Genomic DNA, 5,981 nt, shown 5'->3' with positions numbered 1-5,981 from the left:
AATAATTTTAATGTCCTCAGGTACATCCAATATTGGCCACCAAACCATTTACATATTTACAACATCTAATGCTTAACAATTATTCTTAAGAAAATCTCTTAAATTAATTGCATCTTATGCAACTATTTAAAATTTCTTAAAATAATTGCCCCAATGGAGGGCCTATGTTATAATTACTTTAATTATAGCATTTCCAACTTAATCATTTGTTTGGAAGATTTTATGGTCATTCTAATTACTATTTAGGTCTCACTTTGCACATTATCCATTTAGCATGCATATATCATATAATTGCATACATTCCCATACATCTCATGCATTCATGGATAAGCAGTAAATATGGTATGATCATGGACTTTCTAAGGGATTCAATTCTGAGCCACCAAGAATTGAATCAGGGCATTCCTAGGTGCATTTCATTCATTCATTTTACAAGAGTTGCTGAAGGAGTACATAATCAACACTTGATCTTGAATTCCTCCCACTGGTCCCACCAATGCTCTTAACCTCCTTGAACTTCTTGTAATCCAATATGACATAGTAATCCTTGGCATACCAAGGCGAATTTACAAGAACTTAAATAAATGAAATTACAACCCAAAAATTATTACAAACTTAATAATACATGCCCAAAATAAATTAAAATAAATTAATTAATTTACAATCCCAAAGAAACATAAAAGAAATAAATCCAATCACATTGGTCTTTTATAGTCCATGATCATCCATCATGCATATTACTATTTAACAATTAAATAAAACATACATACTTAAATTAAATTGAATATCTCATATTCAACTTAAAAATCCAGATTTGATTATGATTCAAATAAATTTAAAAATTCAGATTTGAATCTCATTCAAACAAATTTAAAAATTCAGATTTGAATTATATTCAAACAACTTTAAAGATTCAGATTTGAATCACATTCAAACATTTTTTAAAAAATCAGATTTGAATCACATTCAAACATTTTTTAAAAAATCAGATCTGAATTTTATTGAATCAATTTTAAAAAATCAGATTTAAATATGATTCAAACAACTTTAAAAATTTAGAATTGAATCACATTCAAACAACTTTTAAAATTCAGATTTGAATCACATTCAAACAATTTTTAAAATTCTGATTTGAATCATAATTTAATTGTGTGACAAAAAATTCTAATTAAACAATTTAATTAGACATAAAATGGATCTTAGATCATACAACAATTACACATTCACCATCCATTTACCTTTGCACACCATTGTGGTGCATCAACCATGTGCACCATGGTGTTTATCATTTGTGCCGCTACCTTGGCTTTGCAACCAGCAATGAACTTTTGATCTCATGATCAAACACACAATTAAATCATATAAACATCAATCTAAATGGCAAATATAGTGGCTCTGATACCAATTGAAGGAACGGAAGCGTGAAAAACACAAGTTTATACCATTGAATTCAAAAATTTTCACCTAGGGTCACATGTATCATGCAAGATTTATTCTTATCTATTTGATTTCAATGATAAACAACATATTAAAACTCTTTTAATATGTTTTTGGATCTGTATTTGCCATTTAAGATTTTAAAATTAATCAGATTAATTTTAAAACCCTAGATTAAATCAAGAATGATTACACTAACCTCTTGATGCACTGCAGCGTGTCTGCACCTTTGAGATTCGTCTTTAGGACACCAGATGTTGTCCCTCTAGCTTGTCCACACCAAGAACACCTATGGCAGCCCTTGAACAGCTTCTAAAGCTTTTTCTATTAATTAGAAATTCAAGTTTTGCCTTTTAAGATAATAGAGATGTAAATAGGACACTAGAAACAATTTCTAGTGTTCTTAATTCAAGAGATTGATGGCTAATGTAACACCCTAGGCAAATCCCACATCGACAAAACACGGGAGAGATACTGGGTTTATAAGTTGGTGGTTCATAACCCCTAGTGACGCGTTTTAAAACCGTGAGGGCTTCAGCCTAGAGTGGACAATATCACTAGTGGGTTGGGCCATTACATTTGATCCACCCCCCCTTATGGGACTCAACGTCCTCACTGAGGTTTGCCCCACCATCGTTCAAGGTTGCACGCGGAGCAGCTCTGATACCACAAATGTAACGGCCCGACCCACTAGTGATATTGTCCGTTCTGGGCCGAAGCCCTCACGATTTTAAAACGCGTCACTAGGAGTTACGAACCACCAACTTATAAACCCAGTATCTCTCCCATGTTTTGTCGATGTGGGATTTGCCTAGGGTGTTACAATTCTTCCCCTCTAATTTAAATTTCGTCCTCGAAATTTACTGGGTGTTTTAGGTTCTGAGATAATTCTTTTACCTTTCTATTACTCCCTCTGTCTACTTCTTTTATATATATGGTACTATTTAGTTTTTTCGAATCTATCATTATACACTTAGGCATATCAGAAGGGAAGGATACTTTACCTCAAATTCACATTTGGGGCTTCTTGCTCGTCTCCGGCTTGGGTGACATTTGGAAGTGGTGTTACTGTTATACTTGGTCCTTACACGACCTCTGTTTGGGTCCGTGGTAAATTGGAACGATACAGAGAAGATTAGCATGGCCCCTGCGCAAGGATGACACGCACAAATCGAGAAATGGTCCAAATTTTTTCAAATGTAATGGCCCGACCCACTAGTGATATTGTTCGCTCTGGGCTGAAGCCCTCACGGTTTTAAAACGCGTCACTAGGGGTTACGAACCACCAACTTATAAACCCAGTATCTCTCCCGTGTTTTGTCGATGTGGGATTTGCCTAGGGTGTTACAATCCACCCCCCTTATGGGACTCAGTGTCCTCGCTGAGGTTTGCCCCACCATCGTTCAAGGTTGCACACGGTGCGGCTCTGATACCACAAATGTAATGGCCCGACCCACTAGTGATATTGTCCGCTCTGGGCTGAAGCCCTCACGATTTTAAAACACGTCACTAGGGGTTACGAACCACCAACTTATAAACCCAGTATCTCTCCCGTGTTTTGTCGATGTGGGATTTGCCTAGGGTGTTACAGCTAATCTCTTTGAATTGATGAGAGATGAAGAAGAATAGATGAAGAACCTCAAAATGGCGTGACAAAGGAGAGGAGTGGCTGCTGGTTGTTTTTTTTTTTTTTTTTTTTTTTTTCATAACAACACTTAAATAGCTAGGTTAACACATTAAACCCTTGCCACATGTCACCCTTTGATTAGCTCTAGGTTTAAGTGACCCAATCACATTGTGCCAAGTGTCAAACCTATATTTAATCTTGATTTTAATCATCTTACATGATTAAAAAACATTTGGCAAGCTTATGTGCAATCCCATGTGTCACCATCTCATGGTGCCACGTGTCACACTCTGAAATGACCAAAATGCCCCTGTTTCTTAATTTTGAGTTCTCAACCCAAAATAATTATTTCTCTTCTTCTAATCAATTTATATCAAATATAAATTAATTGATTAATCTCTATTAATTAATTTCTCATTAATTAAATTCATATTTAAACACTTTAAATATAAATTTAACTTATACTACACATCCAATAATCTAGATTTGGTTTCAAGTCATGCTAGGGACTTCGCAATCTAATTGCAAACCAAACCTATTTAATTAATCAATTAAACTCTTTAATTAATTAATTAAATCATATTTAATTAGGTGATAACTTGTGTATGTGTGTGACTTACTAGGCTCATCACTAATTGGCAATGAGACATGATATCAACTCTTAATATCATCAGAACTCTTTCTTACCATAAATGATTTCTCTAAATCATTTTATGAACCTCATAGACCATGGTTAACACCTAGCATAGCATGCCATGGCCACCCAATTAGTAATAAGGTTTACCTTAAATGAACCTATAATCATATGTTACCATGCACTAGAATCTCTCTGTTACAAAATCCTAACTCAAGTTGGAGTCATGGTTTATGTCAAACTCCATTTGCTATGAATATTATGTTCTCTTTTAATTCCAGTTCTTGATTAAAAAGATTTTCTCATCAGAAACTCTTTTCTGAATAAATCTATCTGTCTGGCAGAACTTGAAACATCAAGAACAATTAAATAAACATAGGATTTTATCTCTATTTACTTAGAGGAACAGATTCCATCTTGATCAACACCTACCTCCATATATAACTAGTAGGAACCAACAGATGCACATATACCCATACACAGTACAAGTATGAAAGTAGTATCAAACTCAAACTACCTATATACAAGATAACTGTGCTATCTCAGGTCTAAAGATTATATGCACTGATATGATTTATGACAAAACATTGACAAGAGTAAACTCCATGTGATTGTCATAAGTGTCACTGGTTCGGCCTACTTATCATTTATAAGTGCCTATCATGTTTGTTATATGGCATGAGACTCACCATTCCATCTTATTTATATCTCATATAAATAACTTGGGAACAAACATGAATACAATCTTTCTGGATAAGTCATGTCCTTATTATGAAGTATCCTCGATTGTGAACCTATTTATGATACTTTGTGCTAGAAATATTGTCACTCATATTCTTAACAACTTAAGAATAATATTTCTAACAAAATATCAATGGACCTTTTCTATTACACATAAATATATTATGTAAACGGAAAAGTGGAAATGCCTTTTATTAATAAAAATATGTACAAGATACATACTAAATGATATGCTCTAGGGCATACTACTAACAGAATTACAGTACATCAAGAATTGTTATGGGACTAGCAATTTTAGTATGGTCAAAATTTAAAAATAACACCTATAGGGCTAAGTCATCCAGTCTCCGATATGGGGTTTATAGTTGTTTTGATATTGCAATGGACCTTTTGCTCAAAGTTTAGTGAGGAACAATATTCTATTTGTGTAGCAGTAAGACACAAAATATAATTTTGTTTCCCTTGAAGAGACAGGATGCTATGGATGACAATTATAAAATAGTTAAGAAATGATATTCTACTGATAACAGTAATTCGATAGGAACTAGTTGGCCAAATATTCTTAGGGAGAGCACAATTTTATTGTGCGGATCATAAGGATTAGATTAGAATTCAGGCGAAACTTTGGAATAGCATGGAGAAAAGGAGAGGCCGGTGGACTCCCTTCTTAAAATTGAAGAATTGTTTATGGTTGAAAAAAATAAAGGGTAATGATCGGAAACCAGTGGAAAATAAGCTATAGAATATTGATAGATAAAAGAGTTGTGAAAGTAAAAATTAGAATAGATAGTGTGAATGTAATAAAGAAACGTTATGAATATTAGTTAAAGTGTTGACTAGAATGGTCAGAAGACCAAATCAAAGTAATACTGAAGTATAGTGGATTTATTAGGGACGATAAGAGGTGCTAAATCATGACTCGACAGTCAAGTTAAGGAAGAAGAAAAGATTGAGGAATAAAATAATTAAAGTTAAGCTGTGGAAAAAAAAAACAAACAAACAAATAGAACAGTAAGAAATGAGAAAAACACTAGATGATGAATTGTCATCAAGGCAAAGAATTTACTTAAGACGCGTAACGATATCCCGAACTATTTTATCAAGAAGGAAATAAGTTAAACAAAATCAAACAAGATAGTGCAAAATGGCACATAGGCGTTGGTCATAAATAGAGATGGTAAGATAATGGTTATGGACCTATGGCCAAGAAAGAGATAAGCAGTTCATGTATGACCAACAAGGTCATTTAAAAAAAAAAAGACTATAAAGGAAAATAATTGCTAAAACAACAGTAAGAAAAGACTAAAATATTATAAACTAAACTGAAGGTTGCATCAAATGGTCAAGAGATTTGATAAGAAAAGAGTAAAATTTAGTTCTCACCCATAGGATCATGCGAGGTCTTAGAAAGAATGGATCCACTAGTACACTAATTTGCTTACCTCTAAAATTGAAATGAATTTGAATCTAACTTATGACAAAAGCACATAAGAAACTTGGCACACGAGGTGAGCAATCGATGAGTAAATAGTATTGGTTAAA

The 5,981-nt window shown here is 33.5% G+C and overlaps 1 non-coding gene across 1 annotated transcript; it reads left to right on the top strand.

The window, feature by feature from the left end:
- Positions 1–2,527: 2,527 nt before the first annotated feature.
- Positions 2,528–2,630, top strand: LOC131173662 (U6 spliceosomal RNA). The gene has a single exon (XR_009143975.1). It is a non-coding gene; the product is annotated as a U6 spliceosomal RNA (small nuclear RNA).
- Positions 2,631–5,981: the final 3,351 nt, after the last annotated feature.

This window comes from Hevea brasiliensis, chromosome 14, assembly GCF_030052815.1.
Source record: "Hevea brasiliensis isolate MT/VB/25A 57/8 chromosome 14, ASM3005281v1, whole genome shotgun sequence".
Taxonomy (NCBI): Eukaryota; Viridiplantae; Streptophyta; class Magnoliopsida; order Malpighiales; family Euphorbiaceae; genus Hevea; species Hevea brasiliensis.
Note: the sequence above shows the minus strand (reverse complement) of the source record. Positions and strands in the feature narration are given on the sequence as shown.